The sequence below is a fragment of the Malaya genurostris genome, chromosome 1, assembly GCF_030247185.1.
Source record: "Malaya genurostris strain Urasoe2022 chromosome 1, Malgen_1.1, whole genome shotgun sequence".
Classification (NCBI taxonomy): Eukaryota; Metazoa; Arthropoda; class Insecta; order Diptera; family Culicidae; genus Malaya; species Malaya genurostris.
The window spans coordinates 57116380-57138998 of NC_080570.1; the positions used below are offsets into that span (position 1 = coordinate 57116380).

The 22619-nt window shown below is 36.8% G+C and overlaps 1 protein-coding gene across 4 annotated transcripts in view; it reads right to left on the reverse strand.

Moving 5' to 3' along the window:
- LOC131440151 (homeobox protein prospero) overlaps window positions 1-22619 on the reverse strand; it is a 281565-nt gene that overhangs the window by 237821 nt on the left and 21125 nt on the right. Inside the window, exons 1-2 of one of the 4 annotated variants that reach the window (XM_058611196.1) lie at window positions 14378-17006; window positions 3228-3284 (exon numbers count right to left, since the gene is read on the reverse strand). The gene's annotated coding sequence lies outside the window, so the exon portion shown is untranslated. Of the gene's footprint in view, window positions 1-3227; window positions 3285-13259; window positions 17007-22619 lie in introns of those variants that run through there. The other 3 variants (XM_058611198.1, XM_058611199.1, XM_058611197.1) reach the window with 3 other exon arrangements.

A 22619-nucleotide genomic window follows, 5' to 3' on the forward strand; every position in this document is an offset into this window, starting at 1 on the left:
TATAGTCGATAACCAAAAAAACTTATTTCATTTTTGGTTGTACTCAGTTTTTGATTCGGAAGGTATTCAAAAATTTAATTTGCGCTACGATTTCTCAAAGATGTCTGCACTGATTTTTAAACATTTTAAATCAAATGTAAACTACATAGCTATTCAGATAAATTTGTCTGACTTCGGCTACACCGAATTTTGAATTCCGGTTCCAGTATCGAATCGTTTCTCAAAGCTCAATCGTTTTCTAAAAAAAAGCCAAATCGAATTTCAGAAACAAAAGTTCAAATTTAAATAAATCCAATTTTATCCAATTCTGACTTCCGATTCTGGAATTGTAGGATGATGAATTTTTAAAATTCAAGGCGATATATAAGATAACAATCCCGAAAAGATTCAAAGTTGGACTCAAAAATATTGCAATTTAATCGTCATATGGCCATACGATTGGGTTTGGGTTATGCTGGTTCCTGAATACCGGCTCTGGTAGTACCTTAAATTACCCTAAACTCTAAAGTGGAAATTATTTCGACATATCATGGAATGTTTAATCGATTGTTACACTTTTAGATTCAAATTCGATCCGATTTGCTGTTTCGACATTACAGAGTAATGAGTGATTAAAATCTCAAATTGCCACTTGAATCGACGGACATTAGAATAATGTCATGAAAACTGAAACACCGAAGAATATTCATGCAAAAAACACATGCGGATTGATAAAAAAAAGGTATCATCTCACTGCTAGGTGGATTAAGCACGTTTTTCGATAAAAAATGACAACCGCACTAACATATAAAAACATTTCGTCACCCGTGTAAAATTCTACATTGCGCGGCTAGTCATTGTCAGTGCAGCCAATTTCGTTTACTTTTTCACGTATTATTGTATAATTTGATTAACCATATTAGTCCTATTTACGGATACTTCCTATTTGGTCCTGTACTGAATCATCTCAAATTATGGATATATTATATTGCACAGTTCACACCAAATCGAGCTGCATAGTATGAAACTGTTCACAGTCAGAAGTGTGATCAGTGCACTGCTCTGAACTGACAGAACTCTGACACCTGTAAACGACAACACAATCATATGGTTCTGTTTTTTTTTCTTTGTTACTTTTCTGCTCGTTATTAAATTCGTAAGCTGGGTTACCAGTTATGCAGACATTCAAGAAAGCATTATAGAAAAAAAACTGTTTTTTTGTTGATTTTATCAACCTTTTTTCAGTAATCATATTTGTTCAGGAAAAGAGTGTGGTTAAGAATCTGTGTCAAAAAATCAACGTTGGAAGCAATCTGCAATAAGCTTTTAATAAATCTGGTTCAGCGAACTCACTTTATCACTTTATGGTTTACAGCGAGCAAGGCGCTTCTGATAGTTCAATTGGAATGATAACAAAGTCTCCGCCAATCACTGGTTGTTGTATCATCGGGATCAGTAGTCCTGTGGTAAAGACAGTACAACATCGATGGCGTCAAAGCTGCTCCCTAAACAGAGACTAACATATCATACAGATTATTTGTATTACCCAGATTTTAACCGCGCATACAGATTTCGCATGAAATAGGAAAGAATAAATTCAACTTGAAGTCCACAGACTTATTTTTGAGTTCACAGACTTTTCAAACCGTGTCTGAAGACATTTGAAATATTTACCTTTTATCTTTATCTCTGTTCTAAAATCGTAACTTGTCTCAGTGATCGTATTTTGGTATGTAGTAAAGCAAAAATCTTTAAAAAAATGTGAATTTCTATAGTAAATTGTTTAAATATATTTTTTTCACGAAGATTTTTCTAGCAGTAGAGAAAAAGCTTTGGTGCTTTTCAACAGTTGATGTTTTCCCAAGATTGTGAATTACACCTTTTTCAGCATAGACTAATTGGTTCCCATTCTGATCAGTTCTCAAGTTACTACCTGATCTGAAATGCTCAAAATATTAAAAGAACTATCCAAATTGATAGTTTGCACTATGCTCCATAATGTATTTGACCACATTATCCTCAAAAATGTTTCGAAGAGTTCGTCACACTTTCAGTAAAACAATCAAATTATAGCAATATCTTGGTTACAATAATGTAATTCTTTATTCTCCTCATTGGAAAAATTAGTAGCGAGCTGTTGAATTTTGATCCATTGTAGCATGCTATCGTACTGCGAGTCCCACTTTCAGCACCACCCATGAATGTTCTTAAACTAGTGCTGCAAATTGGAGCTCGTCGAAATATGCACACGTTTTTCCGGGTCATCGCTTCCGATTAAAAACAACACGTCAACACATAACACCAAAGCGGTTCATTCTTTTTTCCCCCGTACGCCTATTCCTTTTTTTCGGTTACCAGCTTTTCTCCACTGGCTACAATGCGCACCGTCGAATCCCACACCTTCGTGTATTCTTTCTCCGTTGACTTGCATTCCGTTTGTTAGTCAGTGGAAACCGCTTCGTTCTTGCATCGCTAAGAATTAGATCGGTTGGGTGGGTGGAATGAATGAATGAAAAAAATACCAATTCGAAAGAAAGAATTTTAACCAATTCAAAACTTGAAACTCGCGTTTGTTGTTGAAGGCGGTCATGGGAAGTGATATGCCAAACTATCGATCCGGAAGACAGCTCGTTTCTTCTGTTCGTGAGCGAAGACAGGTTCGGGCTTATAAAACACGATGTGGCAAGAGAAAAAAAACTAACTTCAAATGCAACGGAACCCTGATCCAATGCAAATACTCACGAAGGGTGTTGACGGGGGTGCTAAGAAAATTAGTCGTTCCGGAAACCGACAATCGGAAGTGTGTGGTTCTTTTATACCAGCAAACTTTCTTTCCGAGCGGTTCGAACATTGATGATGTGTTGACGCATTGCTTACTCGTTTTAATTTTCCGCAAACGTTGATTAGGGATTCAATTTCAGGATACCACCGTCTGCTTCACTTGTGGAACAAAAAAAATATTCAAAAACAAATCAATCAACTGTCGGGACGAAAAACGCTAGGTTTCGATTCAAGGTTTCCGATAAATGACTTGAGAAAAGTGTTTACCGAAAACACATGACTTCCGTGCCGTTCCTAGTCGGACGTTGACGAATCGGAAGAAGTATGACGGCAATCGCAATGCTAGATTCAAAAGGAATTGTTTTAGTGTTAAAATTGTTTACGCGAAAGCTGCTGTAGGCGCCGATACCGATGCCTTGGGAATGTGTTCGGAGCCGGATAATTTCAACAGACAAGAAGGTACTCACCTGGCTTTTGTGTTATACTTCGGGTAAGCGTCGAATCGGTGTGTTTGGTGGAAGTATCTGCAACGAGCGAGAAACAGTTAGAAATCGTGGAAAATACAAAGATGTTGAACTAAAAACAAACAGTTTCAATTTCAGGGGATTCAATTTGATTTTGAACACGCTACGGCAAAGGTTTTCGTTTTCATTCCGTCGGATGAAGGCGAGCACGGTTCGTTTTGTTGTTGGGCGAGTACACGGGGTTAGAGTTTATTTTTTGTTTATCCTCATCCGTTTCGGTGAGGACTGGTTTGGCCGAAAAGGGGTTGAAAGTGGACCGATGGTGCGCTCTTGCGGACGGTAGCGCAATGTATACGCGTGCCTATTCTAATCGGAATGCGCTGCATGTAGCGTACTTGTTGGCGTAATACACTGGATTGGATCGGTTCCAGCTGTTTAATCGTTTGAATATTCTAACAAGAAAATGAAACGTCTGAAAAACGATAATGTTTTAGTAGTTTTGACCAGAGTCCATGATACAAGAGTCACGCAAAGAAAAAATATCACAAACGCGTCATGCATGAGTGATGTTTTGGTGTTTGCTCTGGCTTTTGTGAGGCTAAAATGACTTGATTTGCAATTTCAACACGTTTGAGTTTTGACTCTGGACATACGCTCCTCGATTAAAACAACAAATTGATAATTGTAGATAATGTGTTAGGTCTTTATTGAACAAATTCAGCAAATTTTTTCAGCAACAAAGCAATGTTTATTCACTTTGCACCTTGGTCGTTTGGTGCTACTCTGGCTCTGTTGTTTATTCGGTTTCTCTCTGTAGGCAACTCTTTTCATAACAAGGACTTCGGTTTTGATTACCTACCAGATACTTGATCGAAAGCTCTAATGTTTAGGAAATGTTATTGCAGCAGGTGTACATTTGTGTAAAATCACATTTTTTTCACTTTAGAAGTGCTACACAACAATGAAAACTTTCGTCATTTAATGGAATTTTAATCAATTTTATTTCCAAACCAGTCAAAAGGAAATGGTTTGAATCACTTTTTACGATTCCCATTTAAAAGAAAAAAGAATGACTTTAACTAGAAAACCATGTATATAATCATTAACGAATAAGAACTTCTCTATTTTGGGTGCAACGAACTTAAATTATCAGTTAAGCTTACTCAAATTTTGAAAAAATATTTTTTTCTTAGTTTGAGTAAAAAACACTCAAGTTTTGATAGCTTCGCCCCTAATTCAAAAGTGAGTAGATATGTGGTAATTCAAGCTTAGAGTACGTGCACTTTTCATGAATTTGAGTGATGTGTCACTCAGTTGAGTTATGTTCAATGAGGGTGAAGCGGAAGTTTTATTTTCTGTAATATATGGTCTATACCAGAGATGCCAGATATTTTCAGAGAGAATCTGTATTACCCTATATAAAAATCTGTATATATCTGTATTCACAAATGAAATGAAATTTCTACAATGAAATGAATTTTCAATGAGCATTTATTTTTCATATCTTCGTAGTTCACAGCAATATGTAAAGACGAAATTTAATATGAATATTTTTTCAACCACAATCAAATTTCAATTCCATATACTTTTCTAGATTTACAAGTTGACATAATATGCAACTTCAAGTCAGGTCATACAACTCTCAGGCCGCAGACAGAATAAACACGAAAAGCTGAATCGAGCTGGTGGATGACATTAGCCGACCAAAAGAGGGGTATGCTTCCCTCTTTTGGTCTGCTAATGTCAGCAAGCCAAAGGGCCCTGCTAATTCAGCAAGCCAAATGGGGCTTTCCATCTGACAAGGTCCTTTTAATTTACTGTAAATGTATTACTCGCTTTGGTCAGTACCAAGTTTAGCTCTGCTTTCTCGTGCTCATTCTGTCTAAATGTTTTTTTTGTGTTGATCATCAAATATCTGCACACCAATTTTTACTTCAATTTGTGATTTGTCCGTTGATTAATAAACTTTCATCTCGTCACTGCAATCAAATACTAAAAGATAGCTCAGACGAAAACAGTTTAATTTTTCTTTATAACTTCCTGTGAAATCTATCAATCTGTATTAAATTTAGGTAATCTGTATTCTGTATTAGATCTGTATGAGGTTGTAAAAATCTGTATAATACAGATAAATCTGTATAAATGGCATCTCTGGTCTATACTAGTGATTGGGCAAACACTGACTATGGTGAAATCTACTGTAAATAGAACAATAATACGACTTGTGGAGCTCGAAACGGCTGCGTCGACACAGCGAGAAAATAAGCTTGACTTCACAATTTCCATCTTCTGGATAAATTTTTCGATAATAATTTGCGGCTTCAATTTCAATCCTGAGAGGGATTTGAATCGCAGTAAATATATATATTGCAGAAGACAGTTCAGACTATGTTTTGACAAACGATAAAATAATCAAAACACGTTTCGTTATGGCAAAACTAAATTAAGACAGTTCAAACTATGTTTTGACAAACGATAAAATAATCAAAACACGTTTCGTTATGGCAAAACTAAATTAAGACAGTTCAAACTATGTTTTGACAAACGATAAAATAATCAAAACACGTTTCGTTATGGCAAAACTAAATTAAGAGCAACTCACGCTACGTTAGCTGAACAATAAATTTTTATACCAAAGGCGATCTATGCTACCAGAAACCAAAAGATCGAACGAGTAGCATATGGCAAACTATAAACATTGCTTTTGTCATTATTATCATTTATGGTATTCGAAAACCAACGAGTTATATAGAAATGACTACTTTAAAATGCAATGGTGGTGCAATAACGGCAGATTAACGCAAGATACTAAAGTTTTCAATTAATGAATTTAACGACAAATAGCATCGTAGTGCAGAATAAAACAATATTGCACTATGCCAAAATTGAACATTCTATATGTCATTATAATATTAAAGTATGCTTTATAAATTTTTATTATGATTTGGTGAAGCACAAAACACTCGATGTATGTCTTCTTCTATAATAATTTTGTGAAGCATCAAAGTAAAATTTTATTAAACGTGCGCGAGATTTACAATAAATGCAAATGGTATTCCAACATAAATTCGACGCAATCAAATGGAATTTGACTACTCCTTAATTTCTTTGTTTATTTGTAATGATAAATGAGGCAAACAAATTGGAGTTCTTTTAAGAAAAGTTGCAACAAGCACATGTTTGTATTAGGGTTGCTAGGTTTTTTTTTTCTAAGTATATTTGCTGTTTTCTAGAAAACCGGAAATGTAGAATAGAAATTATTTAGCTCATTTCTACATTATTATCACTATAATCACAAACCACAAAAACAGTATTGTATAAAATCTACGAAACACAAAAAGACACTCGATGACTGAATATACCAGAGAAACGCGAATGAAAAAGATACCAAATCAGAGACTAGAAATGGAGAAAACTGCTGAAAAGCAAAAACTGTTACAAAAAAATTCAGGCCTCACTGAAACTATTGTATTTTGGGAAGTATTGAGAAAAAACTATTAAATAGATCTAAATTGAACTATTTGGTAGCAAAAAAATCATATTGAAGTAAGATTAGCATCTTACCAAATATTTTTCCAAATTTTCCAGAACAAACGAATTTTTCTACTGCATTTTAACGGATGACAAACCGTTAATACCTAAATGAATGTAATTATTCAATGACTTGTCCAGGTAATAAGCATGTCTACGAAGAAGGACTACAACACTACACAGACTTTCTATAATGGCGGCAATGCTCACTGAAATTTATTACAATCAAAGCTTGAACGTCATGGCGAACATTGGTTCGTATGCTAGGTGTTCTAATCGCATGAGTATTTTGTGGTGAACTACGAAGAGCGATTATCTAATAATCAAATATAATCTTTCAAAGCAATCGATTACTAGGGTCATTTTTCGATCACTTAACTAATCGATGAATTACTAGAAAAATCAATCGATTATCAAACATCCCGTGCTGCGCTATCATAGAGGTAAGCATAGAAATAAGTCTCGCGGTTTTCGTGAAAGACGGCCAATAAGCCACATATCAACATTCACTTTGAAGGGGAATTCCGAAAGAATCGGTAGGGTAAAGTGTTATAATATGCCCCCCTTAAGAAAACATTGAGATATTTTTAAGTGTATTGATATATTTTCCTCGAGAATGTAAATATTTCATTGCAATACGGATGAGGAACATAATTTTCAATGACTCCAATAGAAAAGATGAGAATTGATTGATATAAACACATTTTCCAAAACGGCCACATTCTTAGTTTTTTCGCTCGCCTCAGACATAATGCCCCAGCAGCCGTAAAATATGTCTCACAACAAGTCAGTGGCATGACACACAACAAAAGACATTTTATCCCACAACAATGATGCATTATGCTTCTTGAAATGTCCATAAAGTTACTGTTTTGAAATAATCAGTATGTCAAAGAAATGGCGGATAAAACATCTATTTAGTCGAAGCAAAACCTTACATCGAAAAGCTGCCACATGAAATTTTTAGGTTTTTCATACTTTCCTGCAAACGACAACCACCAAACTTGCATAGCAGAAAGATAGTGTTAGTGATAAAACTTTGGTTCAGAAAAGTCTTCAATGCTTAAGAAAGGAAAGGGGGAATTTTGGCTAGCAGGGACGCTTTATAAGACTTTCCCCTACTCGCTGAGAATAAGTCATAATAGTAAACGAAAGAGAAAAGTTTTCGCTATCGTTTAGTGTTCAAATTAATACTTCATTTTTCATTATTAAAAATGTTGACCATGAGTTTTAATGTGATTTCTCGTGGTCAACCTGTTAGAGATGCGAGGAAAAAATATTTAAATATCTATCTTCTGACAGGATTGAAAAATTCTTTGAACTCGAGAAACACTCTGCGAGATTCAAGTTCTCTATAAAGTATTAGTCATCTGTGAATTGTGAAGAGTGTCTACGAACCTCTGGAAAAATGTTTGCAGCAGCTTTAAAAAAATTTACAGATAAATCTGGAGACCTGGTATCTCCGATCCTCCGATGTCAACTATTCCCAAACCCTGACTCTGGGGGTTCTGTGGTGTATTTTTGGAGGACCGCGAATAAAACTGCGATCATACTAAAACGTTGCGCAGTTATAAAAGTGAATAATTTGCGTTTGGTTACAGAGATTTCGGACATAAAACTTCCGTAACACGTTTTATGTCACGAAGCTATCTCAAAGAAAGCTATAAAGCCATCCATACTATTGAAATGGCTTGGCATTACATTTATTTCGAGAAATTTTTACTAACATCACACTGTTAACCCGTAACTGAAAGTCTCCAGTCAACTCGTATGGAATTGGATTCGGAATTCCAACTCGGATCGGTTAGAAATCATACAGAACTCCAATCCAATTTCCAGACGAGTTGACTGGGTCAGATTGCATTGTCGATAAAGAAGGTAGATAAGCACGCTCAAATAATATTGATCTGTATTTTGTAGAAAAAATCATTGAAATAACTATAATACAAACAGTTATTTGTGCCTCTAACGTAAATCAGTGTGTTGAATAAACGGTGCGAAAAAAATTGAACGAAACATTTTTTTTTTTCAAACACGATTACTGAGAATATAAAGATATGGTAGCGATTCAATCATTTTCAAGAAACAGAAAATTTCAGATTCAAAACTGATTCAGATTCTCGTTTACATTGTTGTCGATAATGAATGCAAAAAACAAAATTAAGATTCTTCCACATCACTGACTAGTGTTTGATATATACGATGTGAAAAATTATGAAGTATAAAGATAACAATTATTAAATTCAAAAGGTTTTTTTTAGAATCCGTATCACTTAATGGCATGGATTTTTACATAGTCCACTAGTCCTGAACTTATGAAACTCTTGAATGCTTATTATCCAGTATGGAAGCGTTACTTCTACTTTCATTGTCTGTGCTATTGAGGACAAGTAAAGAGCTGAGTGATAAACGTGGAAACCGTTTGGTACTTAATTGAAGGGAAAGTAAACAAAGATAAACTGTCACTTGCTCTTACGGCTTTCTAAAAAATCAACCGAGAAATCTAGTATTTAAACTTCAAACTCCATTAAAGACTTGAATACAACTATAAAATCATATACCAACTAAGTGGACCATTTTCCATATGGTTTGTTAAGCAAAATAAATAATCAGCATAAGCTTACGGTTAAAATTCATCAAAGTTTCATAATCAACCTTACGAGCTTCATTAAAAAATTTTGGATTACATAAATTCTGTAATAAATAAATAGTCAATTTGTTAATATTTTTTCTTGAACAAGTGTGCTATGCCGTTTTTTGCTGTCAAATCGTTTGTTTGAAGCTAGTTTCAAACCTAGTTTCAACGTTGTTGAACTGAAAATCGAGTCAGTTTCGAGCCTGGATTTTATATCAGGTTTGTTCAAACCCCCGTTGCTAAGTGCGAAACCAACACAGTGAAAAGTGTTTCTTTGATGAAACTACCCTGAGTCAGTTTCAGTTTTCTCAAGTAAAAACGACATAAATGTGAAAAATAAGGACGCTTCTATTTTACCATGAATGTATAGATAAAAATTAGAATTATAACTAATGGCCATAAAATAAAATCAAATAAAAAGGTTTTCCGCGAAAGTCAGCATGATTTATAAAAAAAAATTAAATCGTCATTTCGATATAAAACAGCTTCGTTGGGCCAAAAATTGTGGAGTCATTTTGAAAAAAGAAACGTCAAAGTCATTCATATATTTTTCTCCTTATTGTCTTTTGAATTTTTGTGATGTCCATAAATGCTACAGTAGAACATCAAAATGGCGACATTGAAATTTTCCCTAATACCAGCATCATTTAACCAAAGAAGTGATAAATCCTGTAGCTCACAACAAATGTTTAATGAATGTACTTGAAAATATTCAAATTTGCTATGAGTAAAACTCAAGCATTCGGAGTGTATGTCTTGTTTTATTCTAGCACTAGTTATTTGATCCTTAGTAAGTTGGAATGCTATTTAGAACCCAATGATAAGGCCAAAATTTTGATAAGTGGTTGGTTCGGTCAAAAGGTTTTCTAAATGTTTACGAAACACCTTGAACACAATTACATTATTTTTCAAGACAGACATTGATTATAACTGTCATTAAATAGGTAGTCATTTGCTGAATCAATTACAACAACCTCATGAATTATATTTTAAACCTAGAGCCATTCGAATTGTCACTTGGGCTTTTCCGAGCTAACAGCAATATTTTCACTGAAAATTTCGGCAAGAATGGACAAGCACCAAACTTAGGATTGAAGCATTTTTTTCACCGTGATTCAGCATTAAAATTTAGTAATCTTTTTTAAACTATAAGAAGTTTCTATCATCTGCACTGAAAATAATTTGCACGCTAGCATATGTGCTGATCATTTGAACTATCACTACTTGTAGAACACATGAATTCCATGAAACTATACACTTAACTAATGAAATGAGTGTAAAAACGGTTGATATTTAGATTCTATATGAATTTCATATGAATGTCACATGGTTTTCCACATAGATTTCAATTGAAACACAGCAGACCGAGCGAACATACATTTTCGCTGTACTCATTTCCACTAGAAAATGAAGTGTTTAATACATGTACTTCGATTCAATAGTGAAAACATCACATCCAAAAGAAAACACATCAAAGCTAAGTGAAAAATAACCTAGTCTTGCATCTTAGTGAATTTGCACAGGAAATCTTAAAACAAATCGCTTTGGTTATGTATTGAAATGAAAGAGTATATTGAATTGAAGTGCTATTAACATATGAACCGATGCGAATTTTTATCAGTGTTCAATTGTGCAAACTCTACACTCAAATAAAAAATCTAGAATTACTAGAAAAATCAGGTGGAATGCTTTCAAACGTTAAAGTGAATATTGAACGTGATACAAATGAATGTTATGCGAACATTCTATAACATGAATAGGATCAATGACCAATCGTTAAACAATATACGTGAAATTCGAGTGTGAATAATTCGATCTTGAAAATTACGTGCAGTGAGTGTAAGTAGTTTGGAAATTTTGCTAAAAATCCATTCAAATGCTACAAAGCAAGAAGAAATTTCTATAAACCAAATCTTTAAACATTGTGGACTTTGTCAGTTGATAGTGAAACAAACACACTCCTACGGTCTTATCGGCAGCAATTTGAATTTTATCAGAACTCGACATCTGGCGTAGAATGTCGCAGTTTGAACGTCTTGTTAGTTGATATCTACGAACACGCGATTGCCCTTTTTGGTGGTAAGAATCCTATTTATTTATACGAAAATGTGAAGGTCTCTATTACACCTATTGGTGTTTCGAGACAAGCTTCCACGCGAATTCCCACAAACAATCATAGAAGGTAACACGACTTCAGATAAATGTTGTCGCAATATTATGTAAATTAGATTTGAATTACATGTAGCTTATTTAAATATGACGATCGTCTACCAAGCAGGTAAAAGTGACCAGTTACTTTTCACCTGTAAAACACGTAGCTGATTCTCGGTTCCATTGAAAATTACGAGAAAAGTACGGTTAACAATATTTATATAACTTTTCACGTAACTATAATGTGATTATTTTTTGAGTAATAATATCAAAGCGAAAGCACCACCATCACGCTATCTCGTGGCAAACATCTTAATCAACATTATCATTAGGTTTTTTTTATCGTGACGACACAAATGAACAAGTATTCATCCTTGACAGTTCAGCGGTACTGTTTACAAACAAGCTTAAACAAAAATCGAAGAGCACATCTAACGCAATCATCTTTACACTTTGCAACTAGTCACTTTTATTTAACAAATATCAAAAACAAACCGTATTCAATCGTGAACAAATGTTTTAAAACTTTAGTTAGGCGATACGGACCGTAAATGGTCTGATCCAATTTGTCAATAAACAAACAAAAGAAATTTCTGTTTACAAACAGTACTGCTGAACTGTCAAAATGTGTTCATCCGATTGAGGTTAGCAGTGACTGTAAAAAACCTAATTAATCGTGAACCAGTTGTCTTCATACCACCCCAGTTAACTCATCTAGAATTTTATTCGGAATTTAGTATGATTTCCAAACTGACTGGGACTGTTTAAAACATTTTTCGTCCCTTATTATCGGTATCACTTCACGGTGAAAATCGAGAGAAGTGAATCTAGACCCTTAGTACGGAAGTCGCTTCAAAGGCAAAAGTAATTATTTGGATGAACTTGATGTCATTATGAACATCACGCCACCCACATTTCGTTGAAAAAATGAGTTTTTTCCACTACAGTGATCACTTCACCATGTGTGATACTGGTAATTGGGAAAATCAAGTGAAGTGACATGTAAGTGAAGTGAATGTGAAAGTGGAAGTGAGAACGGTAAAAAGGGCCTTCATATAGATAAATAGTAAATCAAATCATTTAAGTATTGATTGCTCTCTCAATAAATGTCACCCTTCCGTTTTCTTCTTTACTGTGTTGCACCGTTGAAGAATAATTTTAGGCGAATGCATTCGATTTTGTGTCGGTACAGTGTAACCAAAAAAAAAAAGCCAAAACAAATCAAAATTTAAATAGAAGTAGTAAGTTTTAAAATCGGTTCGAACATTATTCACACAAAAGCAAAATAAAAAATAATTTAAAAAAACTGATGTAAAATGAAATCCTACCAGACAAACAGCATAACAGATATGTGATATGAAAAAAAGAAGGAAAATACAACATAAATGGTTTTTATTTAACTGAATGGTAACAGAAAACTGATGAAATGATAGATTCCAACCAAAACTAGTGATCCAATCCAGCAGAGCCAACAACATAACTAACGCCGCAAAACCTCGCGAACCCTTCGAGTTTCCCTAGAAACCGCTCTAAACAATTTTGATTTTCGTCGGCCGAAAAAGTGGTTTCCTACACGGTGCACTGTTTTGTAACCAAACAAAAAAAAATGCCTTTCCTATCTCAAAACAAATCAATGTGAAAAATTAATCGTTTAACCTAATAGTTTGATACGGTTAGTATTTAGTTTAGTTGTTTTTTTTTCTTGAATGATACATCACCATATGTGAAACCGTCCACACAGAGTCAGTTCTTGTTCGATTAACTTGTGCGTTTTGTTTTTCTGTTTTCGATTCTCGGTTTTGTTCGGTTACTTGGGCTATGCAACAGTTCACACATTTAGTTTTTCCGCTTAATTCGCAGCAGGTGCTTTTGCATGTTGACTGCATCACACAAACAAACACACACACGTATGCGGACACACGAGGGACCGCTTTTTTCCGTTTTTCTCTCCCTCTCTCTCCTTCTCTCCTCCGCTTCTGCTTGCTGCAATGCAACCGCCCGGAAGCAGTAGTAGCAGTAGCAGCAGCAGCTTCCTAATACGTGCCGATCTTCCTTTTTTCTTCTTCTTCTTCTCCTTCCGTTTTTTTCTCCTGTCCGTGGCAATTTGCCTCATACGAGGCGCACGGGACGAGCACTGCCGGCAGCCACCCTTTCGGCGAGAACGAAGACGCGGATGCAGACGACGACGACGACAACGGCAAGGACGTTTACGCGGGATTCTTGCCGTTACGTTACGGAAGTTAGTGGGGACCGGATGACGGGAAGCGAATGCCACGTGTATAGTTTGCGGGACTGGCTGATTTGGTTTTGTTTTACCTCTCTACGACAGACGGCAGACAACAAAATGTAAACAACGGGACTTTTGAACGGCCTGGTTTGGGGGACGTGTTTTTTTGTTTTGTTTGGGAATTGGAAATTCAAACCCCTCCTAATTGACACTGATTAGGAAAATGGCTACCAGTTGATTGGCGCAAATGGTAGACATTTATTAGTCCAGTCAATGAGGGTTTTTTTTTGTCTGTTGGCTCGTTGGACTTGAGCCAGGCCAGTTGTAGTTCAAGAAGAAAAAAAGAAAACGAATGACTTCGCTATGAGAATGGCGAAAGTGATTTTGTTTTTTTCCTAGAGGTAGAGTGGACTTGGGTCAAACAGGTCCGGGAAATCGTACATTCTCTGATGAGGTCATGCTTATTTCGGTTCCAGCAAGGACTGGACAAGGCTACGGAGTTGTGAATGCGAATCGGGATGAAGCTGAATCACGGGGAATCAAGGGTTGAGCAGGATGATTGCTATTTTTTTTGTGGGTTACTATTTTGCACACATGTGACACACGTACCGGGGGTGATTTAGAGACTTTTTTTTTGTTTCGGTAAGGTTTGTAATGCACCTTTTGTACAATTGTTTTGTTTCGTTTTATGTTGTTCACGCTGTCCTTTTCAGCTCACGTTACACACTTTCACTTTACGGTAGGGTAATTTCACTTTCAGTCTGTGATTTGCTAAAGCTTTGGCTGTTCACTCTCTGTTCGGTTAAATATGTCTCGTAGTTTATAATTTTTCACTATTATCTTTTCGTTTTCTTCGGGCAGGGAGCGAGTATTCCAGTTTTTTTTTGTTTTCGGGAATCTACACACACACTCACTTTTTTTGCGTTTACTTCACTTGTGTCCGTTGGGTTTTTGTTCTTGTTGTGGTTTTTTTTCTCGTTTTGTTTTGAGTCGGGAGTCGGCCGAAGATTTCCGGGAACTTGGAATGAATTCGTCATCCGGGGTTATGCGATGGCGAAGTTCCTCGTTTCCACGCGGGTAGCTCCCTTAGTTTTAGCGTTCGTCGGGACCTTAGTCTACATACGGGGGCTGTGTCCGCACATTACAGTTATCGATTATAGGGCGTCCATCGGTCGCACAAGAATTTCACTTGTTCAATGTTTGTTTCACTTTGCTGTGTGGCACACTTAAACTAAAACTGTTTTCTGTTTTGTTTGTTCGTTTGATTTTCGGTCGGTTTTTGTTTTATTTTACTTTATCCCGAACGCTGTTTTTTCCGATAGTTGTTTTTTTTTGGGTTGTTGTTGTTGAATATGTCGTTTGTCTTCCTCAGTAGTTGTTCGGTTAGCTCAAACATAAAATATTTCACTCAGACTTTTCGTCATGTTTTTTTCACATTTCTAACGTTTTCGGAAAATTTTCACTCTCACTGGTCTTCTGTGGTCTTGGTCGTGGTTGATTTTTGCAGTAGTAAAAAATACGACAAACTAAACTTCGGGGGGTGACACTTCTACTGCACTTGGGTGCATTTTGTATTTGCGTGTTTTGTTGTTATTTTTTTTGTTTGGGGGGGAATAATTTTCATATTGTTTTTTTTACGATATTAGTGTTATCATTTTTTTTATTGTTTTACTATTTAGCTTCTATAGTCCAATACACGATCGAGGCTCCGCAGGCCATCAATCGTCATTGTAATTGTCTGACCATTTTGCGATTTCACATAACTTTTCACTCATTTCTTTCGGATGACATTTTGCAACAAATTGACCAGTTTGCGTATTTTTTTCATGTTGACGCCTGGTACGGGATTCTGGTATCAGCATCTTTTGTGTTCAGAGTCCAACTATATTGGGTTCCGTTTTGTGTACGATTAATGAAACAAGATGCTTTATGTTATATTTATCGGTTTTCCTGGAGAACATGTCACACACACTAGATATAGTCGTTTATTATTAGGTTCGTATGATCAGTTTGTTTGGGTTTTGTAGAACTAAAAAGTCAACTAAAGAACTTGTTCAAAGCAAGAACACCATTTCGCTTGGTGGGAACACTGATTCGCGAGGTCCGGCCGCGTCGTTGGACTGCCGCAGGCCGTTCGTGGTTGTATCCATTAAATTCAGCAGACTGGCGACCACCGATGATCGTTGTTGGTTGATGGTCATGATTTTTTGGTTTTTAGCGCGCAACACTTTATTCTTTATTTTTTATTTTTCACCACTTAATCCTCGGCGTTATATTTTGTTTATTATTTTTGGCTTGTTTTTGTTCAGCGATCATTTCGTTCCATTTCAAACACGGTTTTGATCCATCTCTAGCATTTTTATTTTCTGATGTGAGGCTGAGTGCAGATTGAGCTATTGATGTTGAGTTTTCTTGAGCTGCTGGAATCAACACGATTCGGTTGGTTTGACGACTTGTTTCAGTTTTTTCTTCTTCTTCTTCTATAACTATGCTGTTCGCTAGCTGTTCGAAGCAAATCACAATATACTCGAATCCGGGTTTAGTTTTTACTCTTTCTTAAATTTCGGTAGATTTTGACGTTCTTGTTCAAGGAGCTAAGAAATATACGCTTTTTAGGTCCGAACCGTAAGAGAGTCGAGTTAGATGTGGTGCCCGACTTTCTCTGAAGCTATGATAATACGTAAGGACAACTCCTTGGTATCTAACCGACCAAACAACACGAGGGAAACGATTGTAGGAAACTAAAACGGCCCCTAACAGTTCTCGGACGACTCGAACCGAAACGGGAGAAGGCGGAAGGCAGAAGTGTACGTTCGGTCTTACTGCCGCTTGCTGGATATCACGCCGGGTGTGTGGGTAAATATTTATTAAGAGAAGAAAATTACACTAAATTTTATATAGAGAAAATTTCTCGAAGGGGTGGTTTTTCCGTAGCCGATTTTCCAAGTTAAAGAATATATAATAATATATAAGAGGGGTAACTTGAGACGATAGTCCGATTTTCTCTTGTGCTTCTCTGCGCTTCTGCTCCTTGCTCTTGCCTTTTCGGTCACTTTGTATCTAACTATAGCTATACACACTAAAATATATACACATCTGTGTAAAAGTCTATAAAGTCGGAATTATTTTTGTTATTATTCTTTCTTCTTTTTTTTACTATATGCGCGCGTGTGACCGAAGATGTTTTTAATTTTGCAGCAATCTCGTCCGACTTTTGGCTAACGACTGACGACTTGAGAATATGGGGAGCGCCAATTTTCCTTCCTTACAATTTGTGCCTCACACTCAGGGCGACTCGGGCTTTGGACTCTCTTGCTCTTGCTCTGGCAGTTTTTCTCGTGCTCTCGGACACACTGCAACTCTGCTTATCACAGGCAAACTCCTACAGACAGAGGAAAACGCGCGCGCTGCTGCTGCTGCTGCTGCCCATCATCACACGAACACACCAACTCTCACACCCAAAGACTAGACCAGACCTGACAGGACACCAACCAAAAACGTACGCACACCAGCGGACCAGCTCCAGACAAGCTCACCGCGCGAAGACACGGCTGTCCATCCGAGCGCGTCATATCCCTAAAGCTTCACGATTACGACGTTCACCACCCACCAGTCACCGCCAATCCCGGAAAACTCTATCCATCCGGCCTGAGTTGGCTGGTTTCTTGATTCACACTTGCTCAATATTTCGCTCTCTCCAGCGCACACACACACGGTATACTCTCTTCTCTCATACACTGAAACAGCGACAATCGCACACAAACACACACTCGAATGCAAAAAAAAAACTTTCTCCCGTGTCCTTTCACCACCTCAAAACAGCTTTAGACGAAACACCGGAACAGCGCGTGCAGAGAGTTGAAAAACCCCTGCCACCATCGTCCATTAGCGGTAGGAAAATTTAGGGGTGCTCATGCGCCCTACGCTCCGAGCGACCACCACTTTCTAAACGCACGGCCGACCGGTTCTCTCCCTCCATCACTATTTTCACCGCATTATGTAGACTATCTCTCTAACACATCGTGTCGGGCGCAGCCGTTTCACAACCCCTCCATCGTCACCCTTATTCCCGGTAGGACCCACTGGTTCACACAATTCCACCCCCTCCATATACCTAAGCTCCGGATTTTAGCAGCAGCACGAAGCAGTTTTCCTTCGGAAAGCCGAGAATTTCTCTGCTTGACAGTTTCCTTAATCTTATTGTACTCTGTCCTCGCAGAACTAGCAGAAAAAAAACCCATCATCACCACCCGTCCAGGCGTGTGTGTGTGCGTGAGTGTGTTAGTGTTGGTACTGAAGACCCTATATACCGGTTTGTCCCGTTCGGTTTGCTACCGAACACCGACTCCCAACACATAACATTAACTTTAATACTATATTGCTATTATAATAATCGCCGAGCATCCTTCGCAATCATCTCCGGCAAAGCCAAGAAAGCTCTCCAAGCCTCCGAAAGGGAAAACTGCGCAGCTGCATCGGTCGCAATCGGTCGGTCTCCTTGGAAGGAAAACGAAAGTGAACTTTGCTATTCCTTCCGAAAACGTCGTGGACCACACAACGCTTCTCTCGGAGCCCGGAGACTGATGCTGCTGCTGCTGCACTCACTTTTCGCGATGCTTTCGATCAAAACAACAAAATCGTCCGTACGCCACCTTGAGGGTTTTGGCCGGTAGGATTTCCCATTGGATATCCTGCCGGGTGGAACTCGATGGTTCGATTTGCGATAGTGAAAGTGATCAGGTCAGATCGGGTCAGATTGTTCCGAAATTGATTGGTGGGTGGTGTGCCGAACGTGAGGATGCGGTGGCTTAGACATTGGGCTCAAATCTCAAACCGATCGCTATCTCCATCCACCGTTCAGTACCTTTAAAATTATTGGATTTGATGGGGACGCATAGTTTATTGTGTAACTTGGGTAATGTTTTTCTTTTATTATTCAAAACACAAACAATTGATATGAGAGACCAATTGCTTTCAACGAATTCTATAGCTCGTCTCGCCAAAGAACACTTGCCAGCTGGCAAGCTTCTTGGGATAAAGATGATCTGGGTCGGTGGATGCACTCAATTATTCCGAAAATATCGACAAAGGCATGGTTCAGGGGACTGGATGTGAGTAGAGATTTCATTCGTGTGATGTCCAGACTCATGTCCAATCACTACACGTTAGATGCACATCTCCTTCGAATTGGGCTCTCCGAGACTAATCATTGTGCTTGCGGAGAAGGTTATCGGGATATTGATCATGTCGTTTGGACATGCGTGGAGTATCGTGATGTCAGATCTCAACTAATAAATTCTTTGCGTACCCAAGGTAGACTATCCAATATCCCAGTTCGAGACATTCTTGCTTGTCGTGACCTTTCATACATGAAACTTATTTATCATTTCATAAAGAAAACTGGAGTTTCAATTTAATAAAGGCCCCTTTCAAGACTTAGTTCTGATCCCAGCTGCGTCCATGAGTTCAACCAATAGCTAAATTAGAATAAAAATAATGTAATGATACAAACAAACTCGAAACAGTTTATGAAATTATTAACAAAATGTCTGAAAATAACAGCTTATTTCATAATTTATAGAAGTTAATCGTTTGGTTCAAATAATATTTCCGAGTAGATTTCATAATTAATGACGAGTTACCTAAGATGATATTTAAGTAATAAGAGAATATGTTTTAATAAATGCAAAACGTTGTGACTATGTTAGAATTAAATTAGGATAAGAATATTATGTAAAAGTGATGCTACGGCGAAGAAAAACTTATGTAAACTGCCTTATGAAATAAACGTATTTATGAAAAAAAACAAACAATTGAGTGCAGAAATTTTTGAATTTGCTGTACTCAGGTCTTGTTTCAAAAAGTTGTTGCCCTACTGTAGAGTGAAACTGGAAATCAGAGTTCCAGCTGTCTTTAGTCTTGGAAAAGCCAAATTGATTAACGTTTTCATATCACACACTTAGCAAGCATAGATTCTTCTTCAATAGAACAGCCGAGCAAAAAGAAATTACTATACTATATCTTATTACAATTACTATCCAGAGTTGATCAAGAAAATGTCCAACTCGGGAAGATCGTTGAACAAATTAAGAATCGAACCCAATATCTCGACCAGATAGTTCACCAGGCCCGTTTCTTCGTTATCACCACCAGCTACGATGAAATAACAAGACTGCGAATGAGCAGAACCAAGCCCAATATCAGCAACAGATCCCAGCTTGAACTTAAGAAAATCATAATTGTTCTCAAACAATAATGTCTTTCAATTCAGCCATATCCCATTTCTAGGTTGTCTTTGACTCATTTATTATTATTATTATTATTAACTCTTAAATAATTATAATGAAAAAAACTCCATCATTATCATACAGATCATAAGAACTTTTAACATCTGCAAAAAAAAACCTGTTTTAATCCATCTAGTGGTGTAATGATACCTTTCTCATATATAATATTGTGGTATTCTATTTAAATTTTGAAAGAAACCAGGATTGTTTGTGCATTAACTAGTATAACATAAAGAACGAAACAGTTCTCAGATCGGTTTGGCCATCCATTAGAAAACGAAGTGGGTTCACTTTTATATGTACTTCCAGCACCGGAGCCCGAGGGCCGGTATAATCGAAGTCGGCTCGTACGGCTACCAATTAACATGACGAACAAACTATACTTACATCCGAAAATATGCAGTAATTTTTGGTAAGACCATAAGACCATTCATTTGACCCTAAGATTGGGAATAACGGTTTTGAGTTCAGTTTAGAAAGTTTTTTACGGTTTTTGTTTCGCCGGTTTAAGTGACGGTGTACAATATTGAACACACTTTACCCTATAACTCCACAACTGGAAGTCGGATCCAGGGCTTGTATTGTGAATCCTCAAACGAACGAAGCAACAAAAAAAACAAGCTGAATGAGAGACCTGTATTAGAGAGAAACTGGATGCGTGAGAGTATATGCTACTGAGCAGACCAATTCCCTTGCCTAGTAAATTGCCTGTGCTGAGAGCTCAGTTAACACATGAACTAAGCAATCCATGGCACTGTAATGAAATGAAGGGCTCGCTCTCGTTAGTATTGTACGAGAAAGAAGGCCTTGCTTCACGGCGAGCTACAAAACGCGAAGTAAAGTCATATAGGCAATGTTTACGGTGTTCTAACAGTGTAGGTTTACAGAAATCATTTTTGAACATAATGTTCGCATTCCAAGACCAAATTTGATCACATTTCAAACATACTTTAAACTTTTTATAGCAGAAATTTTGCATTTGAGCCCATTTTCAAACCAACCAATTTGTTTCTTGGGAACTTACACTGTGCATATATCCTAGAAACACTAAAATTAATGTTCTTTAAATTAATATTCATCGGAACTAAAAGTAATGAATCTAGTTTCGTCATAGGCATCTTCAATAGGAGAACCATTCATCAAATGCTAACCTCATGAAACATAGGTGTCAGCTAGCGGGCATATTCATGAACCAATGAAAGAACGAAGCAGCTCTCCTTGCTTGGGCTGCGCTGTGTATTTTATCTGACATGTGAATCTGTGTGTGTGAATAGCACAGAGGGTGAAACTCTTTTGTTAACATTCGTTGCTTCAATTTGCAAGCCCTGGTTGGATCCGGATGAAGTTCAGGAATTCCGTATGGGATTGTAAGACCTTTCATATGAATTTAAGTTTGTCTAAATCGGTTCAGCCAACCTAGTGAGATTATTTGACACACACACACACAAACCAGCTCGACGAACTGAGCCGAGTGGAATATGAAACTTGGCCAATTTTTACTAGTCGGCTTTCCAAATGATTGCATAAACTTTCTACATGAGAGAGCAAAAAATAGCAATAAGTCAAAATACAATCTTCTTGATTTTACATAGTTTTTTGGAAATCAAATTATAATAAATATTTTAAAATCTATTCACAAGACAGATTTCACATGTGAAATATATAATTGAACTCAGTTAGAGTTGTACATACTTAAAACTTAATTTTTATCTCGGCGAAAAAAGACGCTGACTACAGTGTTTACCAGCAATTGGTCGTTTTGCTGAAATCAGCAAATTAGTGATATCAACTTACCGAAATCTCGGTAAACAACTTTCAACCGAAATTCAATGATTCATCAAAGTAGCCATTTATTCTTCAGTGCAAAACTGAGTGATGTAAATAAGTGTATGTGTTCATATGTGGAATTAGTTGCAAATAGAAATTAAATCCGAACATAGCGATATGCTAAATTTCTGTTTGAGCTGTTAGTAGAATATTCTCACTAAAAGTACTGTTGTTGTACCGTTGAATTCCACTATGTCACGTCATTACACTCTCACAAAGTCACTATTTTCACAGTCACTATTTTCACAGTCACTATTTTTCCGAAAGTGTATCAAACGTTATAAAACCACTGAACAAGGATGTAAATAACATTTCGAAATACGTATCTGTATTATAACGTTTGATACACTTTCGGAAAAATAGTGACTGTGAAAATAGTGACTTTGTGAGAGTGTAATGACGTGACATAATGGAATTCAACGGTACAACAACAGTACTATTAGTAGCGATATGTTTCGCGATATTAAGAACAAATTTGTTCAACATTCGACGAATATTCGTGACAAGAAATCCCCCAGAGCATTCTTACGGGATAAAGATCCTCGCAACGCTTATCTTCTCCATTGTTACAACCATCATACATAGCTTCTGCATAAAATTTGTTTGTACTCCGGTATGATATGTTTCTTTAAATAATAAATGTTTTATTGAGCCATTACTTTCGTTGTAGCCGGAATTTGATGTTCTGCGGAAAATCAAATTGTGTTCTCTACTGTGAATAACATGGAAGTACATCC